Source organism: Balaenoptera borealis, assembly GCF_965194805.1.
Source record: "Balaenoptera borealis genome assembly, chromosome: 15".
NCBI lineage: Eukaryota > Metazoa > Chordata > Mammalia > Artiodactyla > Balaenopteridae > Balaenoptera > Balaenoptera borealis.
In genome coordinates, this window is record NC_138871.1 from 87,269,435 (window position 1) to 87,287,319 (window position 17,885).

Genomic DNA, 17,885 nt, shown 5'->3' on the forward strand with positions numbered 1-17,885 from the left:
ACCCATTAGCAGAGAGGCTGCCTAAAATCATAATAAGGTCACAGACATGCCAAAACACACCACCAGACATGGTGCTGCCCACCAGAAAGAAAAGATCCAGCTTCATCCACCAGAGCACAGGCACTAGTCCCCTCCACCAGGAAGCCTACACAACCAACTGAACCAACCTTAGCCACTGGGGGCAGACACCAAAAACAACGGGAACTACAAACTTGCAGCTTGCGAAAAGGAGACCCCACACACATTCAGTTAAGCAATATGAGAAGGCAGAGAAACACACAGCAGATGAAGGAACAAGGTAAAAACCCACCAGACCAAACAAATGAAGAGGAAATAGGCAGTCTGCCTGAAAAATAATTCAGAGTAATGGTAGTAGTGATGATCCAAAATCTTGGAAATAGATTGGAGAAAATACAAGAAATGTTTAACGAGGACCTAGAAGAACTAAAGAGCAAACAAACAATGATGAACAGCACAATAAATGAAATTAAAAATTCTCTAGAAGGAATCAATAGCAGAATAACTGAAGCAGAAGAACGGATAAGTGACCTGGAAGATAAAATAGTGGAAATAACTACTGCAGAGCAGAATAAAGTAAAAAGAATGAAAAGAATTGAGGACAGTCTCAGAGACCTCTGGGACAACATTAAATGCACCAACGTTCTAATTATAGGGGTCCCAGAAGAAGAAGAGAAAAAGAAAGGGACTGAGAAAATATTTGAAGAGATTATAGTTGAAAACTTCCTTAATATGGGAAAGGAAATAGTCAGTCAAGCCCAGGAAGTGCAGAGAGTCCCATACAGGATAAATCCAAGGAGAAACACGCCCAGACACATGTTAATCAAACTATCAAAAATTAAATACAAAGAAAACATATTAAAAGCAGCAAGGGAAAAGCAACAAACAACATACAAGGGAAACCCTCTAAGGTTAACAGCTGATCTTTCAGCAGAAATTCTGCAAGCCAGAAGGGAGTGGCAGGACATATTTAAAGTGATGAAGGAGAAAAACCTACAACCAAGATTACTCTACCCAACAAGAATCTCATTCAGTTCGATGGAGAAATTAAAACCTTTACAGACAGGCAAAAGCTAAGAGAATTCAGCACCACCAAACCAGCTTTACAACAAATTTTAAAGGAAGTTCTCTAGGCAGGAAACACAAGAGAAGGAAAAGACCTACAATAACAAACCCAAAACAATTAAGAAAATGGTAATAAGAACATACATAGTGATCATTACCTTAAATGTAAATGGATTAAATGCTCCAAGCAAAAGACATAGACTGGCTGAATGGATACAAAAACAAGATCTGTATATATCCTGTCTACAAGAGACCCACTTCAGACCTAGGGACACATACAGACTGAAAGTGAGGGGATGGAAAAAGTTATTCCGTGCAAATGGAAATCAAAAGAAAGCTGGAGTAGCAATTCTCATATCAGATAAATTAAACTTTAAAATAAAGACTATTACAAGAGACAAAGAAGGACACTACAAAATGATCAAGGGATCAATCCACGAAGAAGATATAACAATTGTAAATATTTATGCACCCAAAATAGGAGCACCTTAATACATAAGGCAAATGCTAACAGCCATAAAAGGGGAAATCAACAGTAACACAATCATAGTAGGGGACTTTAACACCCCACTTTCACCAATGGACAGATCATCCAAAATGAAAATAAATAAGGAAACACAAGCTTTAAAGGATACATTAAACAAGGTGGATTTAATTGATATTTATAGGACATTCCATCCAAAAACAACAGAATACACTTTCTTCTCAAGTGTTCATGGAATATTCTCCAGGATAGATCATATCCTGGGTCACAAATCAAGCCTTGGTAAATTTAAGAAAATTGAAATTGTACAAGTATGTTTTCCAAACACAACACTATGAGACTAGATATCAATTACAGGAAAAAATCTGTAAAAAATACAAACACATGGAGGCTAAACAATACACTACTTAATAACCAAGAGATCACTTAGGAAATAAAAAAATACCTAGAAACAGTTGACAACGAAAACACGATGACTGAAAACCTATAGGTTGCAGCAAAAGCAGTTCTAAGAGAGAAGTTTATAGCAATACAATCCTACCTCAAGAAATAAGAAACATCTCAAATAAACAACCTAACCTTACACCTAAAGAAATTAGAGAAAGAAGAACAAAAAAAACCCAAAGTTAGCAGAAGGAAAGAAATTATAAAGATCAGATCAGAAACAAATGAAAAAGAAATGAAGGAAACGATAGCAAAGATCAATAAAACTAAAAGCTGGTTCTTTGAGAAGATAAACAAAATGGATAAACCATTAGCCAGACTCATCAAGAAAAAAAGGGAGAAGACTCAAATCAATAGAATTAGAAATGAAAAAGGAGAAGTAACAACTGACACTGCAGAAATACAAAGGATCATGAGAGATTACTACAAGCAACTATATGCCAAAAAAATGGACAACTTCGAAGAAATGTACAAATTAATAGAAAAGCACAACCTTCTGCGACTGAACCAGGAAGAAATAGAAAATATAAACAGACCAATCACAAGCACTGAAATTGAGACTGTGATTAAAAATCGTCCAACAAACAAAAACCCAGGACCAGATGGCTTCACAGGAAAATTCTATCAAACATTTAAAGACGAGCTAACACCTATCCTTCTCAAATGCTTCCAAGATATAGCAGAGGGAGGGACACTCCCAAACTCATTCTATGAGGCCACCATCACCCTGACACCAAAACCAGACAAAGATGTCACAAAGAAAGAAAATTACAGGCCAATATCACTGATGAACATAGATGTAAAAATCCTCAACAAAATACTAGCAAACAGAAACCAACAATGCATTAAAAGGATCATACACCATGATCAAGTGGGGTTTATCCCAGGAATGCAAGGATTCTTCAATATAGGCAAATCAATCAATGTGATACACCATATTAACAAATTGAAGGAGAAAAACCATATGATCATCTCAATAGATGCAGAAAAAGCTTTCAGCAAAATTCAACACCCACTTATGATAAAAAAAACCTCCAGAAAGTAGGCACAGAGAGAACTTACCTCAACATAATAAAGGCCATATATGACAAAACCACAGCCAACATCATTCTCAATCGTGAAAAACTGAAACCATTTCCACTAAGATCAGGAACAAGACAAGGTTGGCCACTCTCACCACTATTATTTTGGAAGTTTTCGCCACAGCCATCAGAGAAGAAAAAGAAATAAAAGGAATCCAAATCAGAAAAAAAGAAGTAAAACTGTCAGTGTGTGCAGATGACATGATACTATACTTAGGGAATCCTAAAGACATTACCAGAAAACTACTAGAGCTCATCATTGAATTTGCTAAAGTAGCAGGATACAAAATTAATGCACAGAAATCTCTTGCATACACAAATGATGAAAAATCTGAATGAGAAATTAAGGAAACACCCCCATTTACCATTGCAATAAAAAGAATAAAACACCTAGGAATAAACCTACCTAAGAAGACAAAAGACCTTTATGCAGAAAACTGTAAGACACTGATCAAAGAAATTAAAGATGATACAAACAGCTGGAGAGATATACCATGTTCTTGGATTGGAAGAATCAACATTGTGAAAATGACTATACTAGCCAAAATAATCTACAGATTCAATGTGATCCCTATCAAACTACCAGTGGCATTTTTCACAGAACTAGAACAAAAAATTTCACAATTTGTATGGAAACACAAAAGACCCCGAATAGCCAAAGCAATTGTGAGAAAGAAAAACGGAGCTGGAGGAATCAGGATCCCGGACTTCAGACTATACTACAAGGTTACAGTAATCAAGACAGTACGGTAATGGCAGAAAAACAGAAATATAGATCAATGGAACAGGCTAGAAAGCCCAGAGATAAACCCACGCACATATGATCACCTTATTTTTGATAAAGGAGGCAAGAATATACAATGGAGAAAAGACAGCCTCTTCAATAAGTGGTGCTGGGAAAACTGGACAGCTACATGGAAAATAATGAAATTAGAACACTCCTTAACACCATACACAAAAATAAACTCAAAATGGATTAAAGACCTAAATATAAGGCCAGAAACTATCAAACTCATAGAGGAAAACATAGGCAGAACACTCTATGACATAAATCACAGCAAGATCCTTTTTGACCCACCTCCTAGAGTAATGGAAATAAAAACGAAAATAAACAAATGGGACCTAATGAAACTTAAAAGCTTTTGCACAGCAAAGGAAACCATAAACAAGACGAGAAGACAACCCTCAGAATGGGAGAAAATATTTGCAAACGAATCAACGGACAAAGGATTAATCTCCAAAATTTACAAGCCGTTCATGCAGCTCAATATCAAAAAAACAAACAACCCAATCCAAAAATGGGCTGAAGACCTAAATAGACATTTCTCCAAAGACAATATACAGATTGCTGACAAACACGTGAAAGAATGCTTAACATCGCTAATCATTAGAGAAAGGCAAATCAAAACTACAATGAGGTATCACCTCACACCAGTCAGAATGGCCATCATCAAAAAATCCAGAAACAGTAAATGCTGGAGAGTGTGTGGAGAAAAGGGAACCCTCCTGCACTGTTGGTGGGAACGTAAATTGATACAGCCACTATGGAGAACAGTATGGAGGTTCCTTAAGAAACTTAAAATAGAACTACCATATGACCCAGCAATCCCACTACTGGGCATATACACTGAAAAAACCACAATTCAAAAAGAGTCATGTTTACCATAATGTTTATTGCAGCTCTATTTACAATAGCCAGGACATGGAAGCAACCTAAGTGTCCATCAACAGATGAATGGATAAAGAAGATGTGGCACATATATACAATGGAATATTACTCAGCCATAAAAAGAAATGAAATTCAGTTATTTTTAGTGAGGTGGATGGACCTAGAGTCTGTCATACAAAGTGAAGTAAGTCAGAAAGAGAAAAATAAATACCATATGCTAACACATACATATGGAATCTAAAAAAAAAAAAAAAAAAGAGGTTCTGAAGAACCTAGGGACAAGACAGGAATAAAGACGCAGACATAGAGAATGTACTTGAGGACACGGGGAGGGGGAAGGGTAAGCTGGGACGAAGTGAGAGAGTGGCATTGACATATTTACACTACCAAATATAAAATAGATAGCTAGTGGGAAGCAGCCGCATAGCACAGGGAGCTCAGCTCGGTGCTTTGTGACCATCTAGAGGGGTGGGCTAGGGAGGGTGGGAGGGAGACGCAAGAGGGAGGAGATATGGGGATATATGTATATGTATGGCTGATTCACTTTGTGATACAGCAGAAACTAACACACCATTGTAAAGCAATTATACTCCAATAAAGATGTTAAAATAATAAAAATAATAAACGTAGAGGAGAGAGAGAGAGATAAGAAACCCAACTTCTAAAGTGAATACCCCGCAGCTAAAGGTGAAGAGAGAGACCTGAGAAAATGCTGATGATGCTGGGAAATGCACAGAGATCAGAGCAGAAACAGAAGAGCAGATCACACCCTGCCGTGGAGTGCAGTCCACAGCTCTGCATGAAAAGCTGGCAGGTAGCGGGACTAAGATACACCAGGACACAAAGTCACAGGTCTGCTTAATTCCATTTGGTGAATTCCTCACATATATGTGGATAAGCTGTGACCTGTTTATTGCAAGGCAGATGTGTAGAAAGTGGGAAAATGTCAAGAGAGAGCTGCTGCATGGCAAAGCAGACACAAACTTGAAGGCAGCGCCGATGGCTTCCACTATAGAAGTTGTCTAGAAGAACATGAGGAAAAGTGAACCATGTTCAGCGACTAGAGAGGGTCGTGGGATAACGTCTAACCAGCAGGCTCCCTTTGTGGCCATTTTGCCACAAAGGTAAGAACGCCCGGATTGTGAGGGGCTCAGAGGGAGGGCAGCCAGTGGCAAGGACAGAGAAGATAGAAGGTAAACAGAAAAGAAAATGAAAACCCAAACTTCCTAAAAGGCAGTAGTTTAAAAAGAAGCACCTTTCTGTCTGCAGAATGGGTATTTGTCAGCATGTGGTCTTGGCAGGAAAGAAAATTCAGAGAAGGTGTGCTGGTGTTTGAAGAGGCTCACGTCACTAGCCAACAGCAGGGGCCACCTCCGTGAAGTCGGGGTGTTCACGGCAAACACCCTGCAGCCACCAACCATGGAGATGACTTCTCCCTGCATTTCCCGGAGTGGATGGGACCACAGCCTCTCTTGGAAAACAGTTTGATTGCAGGCCGTTGCTACAGAAAAGTTGTCCCCACTTTACGGCCTGTTAAACCTTGAGACTCTGATAGCCTTAGAAGCACACAGGTAGGGATCTAAGGGGAACATAAACTAAATACCTGATTTCTGGTATAAATGGGGAAACATTGAGTTTGGGGGCATCTCATTTTGCTTCTCCTATACACACTCAAAGTCTCTCCTAAATTTCAAATTTCAGCATTTATTGCTCTAGAGCGCTTCTTGAAACATACTTGACAAATTATTTGATTGAAGTGCCCATTTCCACATGATCTTTTAAAAGAAGGTGGAATGATAAACCTAATCCGTATCAATTCTGGTCGTGCTCTGAAGCAAACAGAAACACTAAAGTGTGCAGTCGTTCTCATCCAAGTCAGCTCAAAGGATACATGTGATTAACTTGACAGCAGGAGCCTCTAACTAGATGTCTAATCACAGTAGAGGGCCTGGAACAAACCCCATAAGAAATCATAGCACTCATGTTACACGGCCTCACACAGGGAGTCCGTCTCCATCTGGCAGCAGCCAAGACAAAGCTGATCCAAGTTCCCTGCAAAGGGATGAGCTATGTCCCTGGGGGTAAGGGAAATACATGTGCTGATGGCCAGCTATTCCTCTAAGTGCTTCACGCATATTATTTCCCTAATCGTTAATACACCCTTGCAAGGTAGGTATTAGTGGCCCCATTTTACAGGTGAGGAAGCTGAGACCTGGAGAATTCTAAACAGCGGAGCAGGGATTCAATTCTAAGTCAATCTTATCCCCCAAAGTCATGTTGTTTGCTTTTTTTTACTGCATTGTCTCCCAAGTGTTTCTCTTCTCTACCATTTTGCTTCTTAATTATTTTCTCTTGAGGAAATCCCCAAACAGGAGGCAGCACATCTCCGTTCTCTGATGAGTCATTACATGCATACATAAATGCAAGTCAGCATTAGTCCTCCCAAAATGCCAGTAACAAACTGTTTCCCTGCAAACTAAAGGCCAAGAAAAAAAGGGTGCACTTGGGTTTCTACTTACATTTCTATTTAAAATGTTGGGGAATCCAAGTATTTGCCCTTTCTTGTCTAACTTTCAGTCTCTGAATAACACTGTGTCCTAAACCCAGGCTCAACCCCAGTCTCTCCTCACAGCCACACCCAGCTCTGGGCTTTGGCAGTAGCGCTCCTCTTAAATAGACTATCTTAAAGTCTGAAAAAAAAAACGCTGAGTTCTTTCCTGTGTTGAGGAAGCCTCCCGTCTCTACAGTGGTCTAGCTCTTCAGTCCAGCACGAACAGATTGCAAGAGCAGGAACCTGGCTTCTGGGGCCCACAGTCTCTTGATGCCTTAGGTAAACTGACCATAAACCCCAGTTTCAAAACCTCGACAGAACACCACACTTTCTGTGTTCCGCGTGTCTCATCGGGTCCCCTAATATTTGGGAGTCAGAGAAAGGAGCTGCACCCAGCTGCAGCTGGCCCCTCTCTCTGACTCTTTCTGGGCCTCTTCCTTTCCATCCTTCTCACCGTTGCCCTCACTCTTTTCACTCTCCCCTCCCCCTACAGAAACTTCTCTTTCTTTTTTAAAGAAATGTATTTTATTGAAGTATAGTTGATTTACAAACTTTTCTTTCTTAATCACACTCTTGGTAACTCAGTGGCTAAGCCATGTGGTTTATCAGAAATATTTCCTATTCTTTTTATGCCCAAATACCAACGGTGTTATTCCTAAGATAAATTCTGATAAATAAAATTAGGTCTAGAGAAAACCAATGGAAAAGTAAAATTATCATGTAGAAGATTCAGAAGATTATAAAAGATGGGTTTTAGCAATGTTTCCAGGATTCTGCATTATCACTGACCTAAAATGCCACTGATATTATACTTCTTTATACTTGTTAATGAGCCCAAAACCCGTTCCAGTAACAGTTGGATCAGCTTGCTTTCTTGCTTCTTGTCTGCCTTCATTTGTTGTATGCTGGACTGAGCTGTCACATGTTTGGAATGTCAATAGTAGAAAACATGTCAATACCATTTTTAAATGGGGAAAAGGACACCTATAATGCCAGCTTCATAATTCAAAAACCTTTCTTTTTTTTTTCATTCCCTGGTGGTTTTCTTTTCAATGCCTTCCATCAATTTCCTCAATACTTACAGAAGACATCCAAACAATGTATAGCCGTTCAAAGCCCAACATAATCCTGCTAAAATATTGAAGTCTTTTTCCCCATTATTCCCACTCATAAATCCCTCATACCTGTTAAATGGCTGGCTCTGGTTTTTCCTACATATTTCCATATTTTACTCAATCCTTACTCTTTTCCACCTAAATAAAATGCTGACCATATCTTTCATAAAACTCTCCAAGAGCACATCTCTAACTTGCAATGCTCATTTCCTTGGTCAGAATGCATGATGCTGGTGTTTGTTATGATGATTACAATTATTACTGCCAATATTAACACTTAATGGACCCTTAAAATGTTCCAAACACAAGGACAATATATGCATGATGTCATTTAATGCTTATAAAATAAAATAAGGCAAGTACTATTTTTAGTAATGTTATTTTTTTTTATAAAGTAGTCACACACACGAGGACAAAGTTAGACATGCAGTGGGTAAGGATGAGAACAGCACTCAAACCCACATCTGTCTCACTCTTAACCATTATCTGTGTCACCCCATCTGGAACTGATGGTTTCTCAGTCTTGGCAAATGCTTTGCTCTCTGCTTGAACATCATTCTTGCTTCATCCACTCTTACCGATCCTTCAAGACCCAGTTTAGCCCCCGTACCCCCCGGAAGCCTACTCGTGCTCAGGTTTATTTGGAGAGCCACGTGTCTGCTCACAGGGGACACTGTTCCAGGTCCTTTCACAGCCCTGACCACTCTGTATTGTACCTGTGTGTGTTCACTACCCATGTGGTCAGTTTTCTACTGACAGTAGAACTCTCCCTCAGCGTTCAATGAGATTGTTCCCCATTGACAGAGCACAGGGCTCAGGTGGGATGTACCTAGTGACCCACTCTCCGTGCTTCTGGTCTGTACCAAATAGCTTCCCCCCAAGGGAGAAACATCTGTGATGAGGCACACAAGGACCGTTTCAGCGGATGGAAACCTGAGACAGCCTCAGGGCCGTCTGGTGATCCCTTTGCCCCTGGGGGATGAGGCTGACATTGATGCAGTTCAGGCTGATGCCTGGGGCAACCGATCCTGTGATGAAGGGGAGAGACGGTGACTGTTGAATGATGGGAAACTCCGTCAACTATGCAGATGGTTTGGGGACCCCAGCCTATGCGGTAAAAGCACGTGCATGGTCACTGCAACCTCCATGGACAGAACCATGGGGCAAGGTGAGGATGTGTCTCCTTACCCAGAACACTACTGCTAAGGTGCTGCCTTCATGCAAAGAGTACCTGGAAAGCAAAGAGAAGAAAAGCACAAATATAGTTGGCCCCCAGACCAAGCATAGCACCAAGAACCATGGCTTTTGCATGAATTTCTTTGCTCTATAATATGATTTTTTAAAAAAATCTACCTTATGCTCTTTTCTCACCTTGTACTTCTGTATATTGGATGTATGGGGACAGAAAAAGGTAAGGTTGAAGTGAAGGGAAGTTCAGAGGGTTATGGACACAGGGACGGGGGCCAGAGATGGTACTGGGTCTTATCTACCAATCCCACTGCCTGGTGATGAAATTAATGTATGTCAGGGAGTGTCTACCTTTATAGTTTTAAATGAAGTGGAAGCAGCTGGTGCTCTGAATTCTTTTTAACCCAAGCCCCCAAAAAGACAGTTTAAAGTCCTTTTTCTCCTGAGTCAATGACGTAGCCTAAAATCCTAGGCACCTTTTTGTTTGTTTTTCCAACCTGTGCTGAGAAACTTGATGTCTGAGGAAATCTTCCATCTCTGAAAGGGCTCCAGGGAAAGACAAAGAAAAGTAGAGTAAACTGAGGTTTAACCACATGACAACTATTTCATTTTTGTTTATTTTTTTTCCTCTAAGATTTTAGAGAAACACATTCAGGATTCCTCACTGCATGTACAAAAATATATGCAATTGAATATGAAATGTCCAACTCCTTTCCCATAAGAAGATTCCAAGTACACAAGTTCATTTCATACTCTGACCCTAACTTCAGATAGATTGTTTAGAATATAAGAAAAAAAGTGTTCCAGTAAGAAGGTTAATTTCCTATGACCCAAATGAATGCCACTGAGGCAAGTTAGCAAATTCATTTCTATATCTAGAAGCCCCAGATCTTGAAACTGAAGGGCATGGAAATTGATTGTATTAATTCCTAAAAGAAGTGCCAGTTACAAAAAAAATGAGGCTTTATATTCTGTAAAGCTCTAAACTGTATGGTACTTAATCACGCCTGTGTGATGGTGCAGTTCCCAAATCTACATAATTAAGTATACGAGGGAAGTGGCTACTGGATTCTGCCTCAGTATTGAACAAAAAAAAAAGAATCTTTATAGCCCTCAAATAAATGCTGAAAAGCAATTGCTCTAGAGAAAAGAAAGTATGCAGGTAGTTAGATTTGTTCAAATAGGGCAGTGTATTCCTGAATGAATTAACTCATCTCTCTGGGTATTTGTCTTAATCCATAAAATTGGGATGGTAAATCAAACTCAATGAGACATAATGAGAATTCAATAACTATTTTAATGTTTGTTAGTCATCTATTGTTATACATGCAACACAGTTTGCACATGATGCTTATCAATTTCCAGAGTTTAGCACTTTTAAGTGTTCCTCTCCCCAAAATTTAGCAAAGGAAAGTTGCAAGTCCAGCCGCATGGTACATTAGCATTGAATTCCCCTTCACAATGGCCTCACAAAACCATTTTATCCTTACTATTAAATACACATCACCATGACCGGAGTCACACAAAGAACAACTTACCCACTGGCCAGCTCTCCTGACCATTAAAGAAAGATAGGGAAGGAGACCAAAGATTTTGTTTTCAGGTTTTTTTTAAATAAACTATACTGGATGCCCTTTCTAGCAAAGAAACGATGTCCAAATGCTCTGAAAGGAACCTTGGCCCAAAGTCCCACTGGTTGAAGTATGTTCTTTTCTAACTGCAGGGGAGAGAGATAAGGACTGTTAATGATCCACGGAGGAGCCATGGGGAGGTTGGAAGAGCAGATACCACAATGAGCTTCCAATGACAGACCACCTCCCGTGGGTCTACCCTGCCTGCTCTCTGGCAGGAAATGGCTCACGTTTTGTCCACACGCCCGCAGACCTCAGGCCTTCACTTCAACGTGTTGACTCCGCCTTGAACGGTCCCCACATGTGCCAATATAAGGTCAGTTGTTATCAGTTATTAAGACTGTTTTCTGTGGTTTTCTTAGTTGGAGTGTGTACATAGGTTCTGAGTCCAACGCATTTCCTCTGGTCAGCATTTAAGTTTACACCTTCCTTAAAGCAAGCCCTCCCCTCAGAATCCTTGTTTTGTAAATCCACATTCATGATTCTTGTTTCTCTGAGCTTTGGGTCAGAAGAAATCTGGCTGGCTTTAATGTGATACGTGCCTAGGGCCTCAGCCAGGTCTCAGAACTTCAGCCCTACTCTTCAGGATTTGGATTTTCCTGCTGCTTTGGTTACAGTTGCTCATTTTCTCAATAGGGGATAAGAGACTATGAGTGCTGTTTACTGTGTCTGACATAATAATATTAAGGCTGCTAATTGAAACTATATTGCTTTCTACTAAACATGAATCTGACTTTCTTTACAAAATAGCATCATTTTGAAAACATTCAGGTGTGCATAGTTTCTATCTTCTCCATCTGGGTACCAGACATGCTGCTATGTAAGAGGTATTGGAAACAGGAGGAAGAGGAAAGAGAAGGTCCCAGGAACCCTGGAAGACTGTCTGGTTTAAATGTATGAAATTTCCTCAGGACAGAAGGCAGGATGGCATGACAGGAAAAAAAATACAGGCCATCTCCTTATTTGAAATTTCACATTTTATAAATAGGCACAGAAAAAATAGGATTTTGTGTCAGTCAGACTTGACTTCACATCCTACCTCTGCCCCCGGAAGCTCTGAGAACTTCCTTTAGTTATTTATTCTGTGGAAGTCTTGGTTCCCCTGGGGATGGTGACACCTATCAACCATATCGCTAGGGAACATCAAAGAGGTAACAGTGAAACTCTCACACTCACAGGGTAGACCCTTGGTAAATGAAGGTGAGTGTCGACAAGGGAAAGGATGGGGCCAAGGACTGAGCCCTGAGCCCCCCCAGCATCTGGGGGTCAGGAAGATGAGGAGGATGCAGAAAGGAGACTGAGAAAACGCTGTCAGGAGGAGATGGAAAGCCACGAGAGACGGTGTCCTGCGAACCAAGATGGAGAAGGTGTTTCCAGGAGGATAGAGCAGCAGAGCACTGAATAAGGTGTTCAGGAAAGAGGGAGAAATACGAGGACAGCAAGCCAGGGAATAGGAGTCGCGCTCGGAGCCGGCATTCCATAAATTCCAGGTAATGAATGAATTCGAGCGTGCGTAAAGGGGCCCCCACTCTGAGGGGCTACAGCACATCCATGCAACAGACACCTGCCAAGTGTCACCCTGTACATCTCCCGCTCCAGCCTCTGCTCCCGCCATCACCCCTCCCCCGTGACGCTGCAGCCTCCTGCTTTCACTTATAAGGACATTTGTGATTACACTGGGCCACTGATGCAAAGATGAATCAGAAACATCCCTTCCAACCAACCTAAGAAAAAACGTTTTAAAAAGGTCTTGTTTGTGTAACAGGTGTTAGTCCCAGAGGATAGACAGCAATGCAGGAAGAATCCGGTCCCTGATCCAAGATGTGTGGCCTAAAACATCTCATAAACATCCCAAGGGGAGAAAACTCAAAGTAATCGGAGAGCAATTGTGACTAAGCTGGGAGAAGGCAGGAGACCGAGGTGGCCTGAGGGAGCTCACTCTGAGATTAATTTGAGGTTTGCATTGACTTCTGTGATCTGTACATACAGGGAACAGCTTTGCTGCAGAGGGTGTCCAGGTGGGAATCGAAGGATCACCACTTAAACCAGCAATGTTTCCAAATCACCACAGAGAGGAAGTCAAAAGCAGATTTTTAAAAAAATTCAGCTTTACTGAGGTATAATTGACATATAAAATTGTAAGATTGTTTAGAGTATATGTACAGTTCTCCTAATGTTTGCCCTGGAAACCGTGAAACACTAAGTCAGGGTAATGATGCACTATTATTATTATTACTTAAGCACAAATATTCTCAAGTCTTCTCATGTTACGAAATACTTTTTTTTTTTGGTGTTAGTCGAAGTAATGTATGACATTTTTGGAAAAAGATTATGTGTTTAGCCACCATGCTTGTGGGAGCCGCCTACTTGTCAGAAGGCATGTGAAAACAGACAGGTATGTATTCCTGGTTAGTACAACAGCATTCTAATGCTTGTAGTCATGAAAGCTACAGCTGAATATTCATCACGAGTCTGGTGATAAACCTCAGCTTTCTGCCATGCTGTGCTTCACTTCAGTGCAAAGCGGATTGCAGCTTTTTAAAAGTAAGTTGGAAGTGTATTTGCTCAAGGGGTTGACTTTGGGGAGCATGGAAGTGTGCTTCTCTGCTTAAATCCTTTTAGTCGATAATTCAAAAATGGCTTTGGGGGAATAAAGCACGTTAAACTTGGCCTTCCTGCAAGAGGAGTCTTAAGGACAGGCTGCCTTCTTGAGTCCGAGCTGCTGCTGAACTGCCAGGTGGCATCTACAGACTTTCCTGGAAACCGCCTCTGGTTAAAAAATTGAAATCTACTGTGTATAAAATAGATAGCTAGTGAGAACCTACTGTATAACACAGGGAATGCTACTCAGTGCTCTGTGTTAACCTAACTGGGAAGGAAGTCCAAAAAAGAGGGGCTATATGTATACATATAGCTGATTCACCTGGCTGTACAGTAGAAGCTAACACAACATTGTAAAGCGACTCTACTCCAATAAAAATTAATTTAAAAAAAGAAAATTGAACTCTCTCTCCATTTCTCCTCTAGGGCTTTGCTTCCCAAACCATCCTGCCCAACAAGAAGATAATTGCATCTCTGCCACCGTGGGTGCCCTCTGCTGCCCATGGCTGGAGAGGCCCACAGCTCAGAAATGTACAGAAAGGACTTTGGTGTGCATTACTACTAGTCAACTGGTTGGGGGCTTCTTCAAGTCTGGGTTCACCTGCGTGGATACCTGGGTCCTCTTATTCTTCACAATGAACTCACAGTCTGCAAGTCATTTTTCTCTCGTTAATAAGGAATGCTTCTCGTAGCATGATATTACTGCACAGTATAAAAGAAAATCTCCTTCAAACCTATCAGTGGTAAAGATAGGAAAGAAAACAAGGTGACATAAAGAACCCCTTAATATAATCTTTGAGGTTTTCTCCTTGAAGAGCTTCTGCAATTCTGGCTCTAAATTTCTCATCAGTAAAGTGAAAGATTTCATCTAAAATGGTTCTCCTCTAGCCCAAAGCATCTTTGGTTCAGAAGTTAACCATGGCTGAGTTTCTGCCACAACCAACGTAGTCAAATGTGCCATCTGTGCCTCCCATCCCCCTGCCCCCTTCTACACACTGTTGAAATGTCTTCTAAACCACACAGCATGAGAAAATGTCAAATACTAAAAAACTAATTCCAAAATGTTCTAAAGGCAGCACAATAAAGGAAAAGAGACGAAAAATCAATACGCTCAAGATTTTCTAAGGTAACTAATGTATCCAAGATGGCCTCAGAATTCCTTCTGGAAAGTGCTGAGGTCCATGATCTCTACCTTTAGCTTTTAGTCTCAGTAGCTGTCATTGGGATACAGCGGTCTTTCTTCTCCTGACCCTCTCCTTCCTGACTTTACATTCACAGTGATTTTTGAAATCAATATCAAGTAATCATATAGAATCTCACTTCTGCACAGGTAACTTATCTTTTTTTCATTTGTAAAGACCAGATCTAGGAACCTTGTTATAATTGAAAATGTCCCTCTTTCTTCCATTCACAGGTAAAGCTCATAGAAAGGCCAGAAGGATAAAAAATGGACATCTTCCCCCAGCCAATGAGATTCACATAAGCAATGCCCCCATCTAAGGCTAGGTAAGCCTTGCTCAGCTCTGTTGTTCAACCAAAAGGCAGCAGCGACAGGTAACTTCTCACCTGAGAAGAACCAGCCAAGGGGCGCAGTCACTGCCCCGGCAAAGAAGCCCTCATCTTGTGATGCTGCCACGGCCTCCGTCGTGTTTCCATTTCAGGCAGAGCAAACATGTGTAAATACTTTATTAAAATTAAAAAAAAAAACGAACTGATGAAGTGAAAGCTGTTCCCCTCTGATTGATTTTTCAAAAGCTCCCTAGACTGCTTCTGCTACAGATGTTTGCAAAATGATTGGATGCAAAGTGGGCTTAATTCATAAAAGCAATAAAACGTTGCTTATTGACTAAACAGATGAGCTAGCTGAGGGGGGGGTGTAATTTGGAGTGTTCTTATTGGAAATGTTTTGAAGAAATGTAATGATAGTGGAGAGATAATAAGAGTCTTATTAGCTGTGGTAAATACATTTGCTTACCGAATGCTTGGGAGATTATTGGAATAACTAGAAAATAACCCTCAGATTTTCAGTTTTACTGGCTTTTTGAATAAACATGTGTAACTTTTAGCTTCATAAAACTATATAATTCCTGAGATGCAACATTTAAAATCCATCGATAGGTTTTTAGTGTCATGGGGAAAAGTTTAAGACTGGGAGTCAGGACAACTGGGTTCTAGTTTTAGTTTTGCTACTGACTCTATCACAGTTCTCTTCGATAAATAAGTGATGGGGAGACAGAGGCGGGGAAGTCAGGTCTTTTCTCTCCAGGAGCATAGAATCTAGTGTCATAAGCTGGGGTACTCAGAGAGCCCTAAATATTCCAAGGAAGTACGTCAGGGGCAGCTGGGGAGAAGTGAAGTGGGTGCTCTGGGCCCCCTACCTCTGCTTCAGCGAAATATCTCTGCTTTTTCCAATCACATAGGGCTACAGAGTAACACTTCACCTGCCGAAAGAACTGGTTGCTTTAAAAATTTTTGAGAAACGGTAGTTTCATGATAAGTCGTGCCTTTCCTACCCATCACGCAAGTGTAACTTGAAAAGTAAGAAGCCAGTAGCAGGTACGCAAGTTTTTGTGTTAAATTTGAGTCATGAAGAAGCAGATGTCATTTTTTCTGTTGCCACCTTCTTCCCCTCAGTTCATGGGTGTTCTTGGATTAATATTAATATTTTCATTATTGTAACTCTTTATTTTTACATAAGTTAATTTGTATTTAGAGATATATGAGTAAGAATAAACGCATGTCATACATTTCACTCAGCAGAGAAATGTCATCAATATTGACAGAATGGATAGTAAGACACAGTGATGCACCTGCACTGGACATAAGTTTGGAGAGAATCAATACCAGGCTGTGTTTGGAGACCCATACGGCCTATGATGTCTGTATCTTAACCCCACAAAACACTTCCTCCATGGATTACACAGATTGGGTCCAGAAAATCTACATCCAGCGTCAGAGATGAGACACATAATTGCATGTGCAAATGCTGGCATCTTTAAAGAACACATCATCTGCTGGACACTCTATAGCTTCCACCAGTGAGACATGCTGCCTTGCTTCTCTGCTCTTCCATTTGCTGTCACGGCTTGCGGTCCTTGATACCCAAGATTTATCACACCAGGGGAAGTAGGTCAGGATTCCATCCAAAACCACCTCCAGTGTTGTTTCTCCTTAGTTTTACTAGTTACAATAAGGCTTTGACATCAAATGGAGGTAATGAGAACATTTCAACAAAATTTTTTTATTACTTTAAATGTCAATAACAAGAATACATACCTAACTATCATGGATAATTTCCTGTATTTTATTTCACATTTATATGAACTCTGAGTTCCTGGTGACTGACACGAGATAGGAATTTAAAGCATATCTATAATGAATAACTTCTTATATATACATAGCTGAGCTTTTTATTCTAAACTCCATTCTGATGGGCTGCAGGAAAGTCGCTTTTTTTCAGTCATTCTTGCGGATTTCCTCCCACCTGCCCTCCCGGGGATGTTCCATGTCCCTGGCCTCTCATAAGCAGTACTGCAGGTCACTGATTATTTGTCCTTGCACGCACTGCTGCAATGACTATTGTCTTTATTTACATGGCCCACAGGGTCATCAGCTCTTTGGGAGTCTTTTGGAAGTTTCAGAACCTCTGTAGATCTGGTCCCGTCTCTTTATGACTTTATACCCTGAGAACCTACCTTCCTGGGGTCTCCCAACCTCCTGGGGGCACTACCATAAAAAAACTCTGAGCCCCATCTCTATGAGGGTGAAAAGCATTGCTCCTTTCCCCAACTGAAGGAATCATAATCTATGTATGCATGAATCTATCTATCTCTTATCTACCTATTACCTATCTACTTAACCTAATGATGAAGTTGAACTTCACATCCACTTATGACTAGTTCATTTGGGTGTGTTATTTTGTTTCATTTTGCCACAACTGTGGGCTGTATAGCATGTTTGGGAATTAAAATTCCAGCTGTGCCATTTATGAGTAGTGTGACTTTGGGTAAGTTACATAAACTCTTTGTGGCCCCATT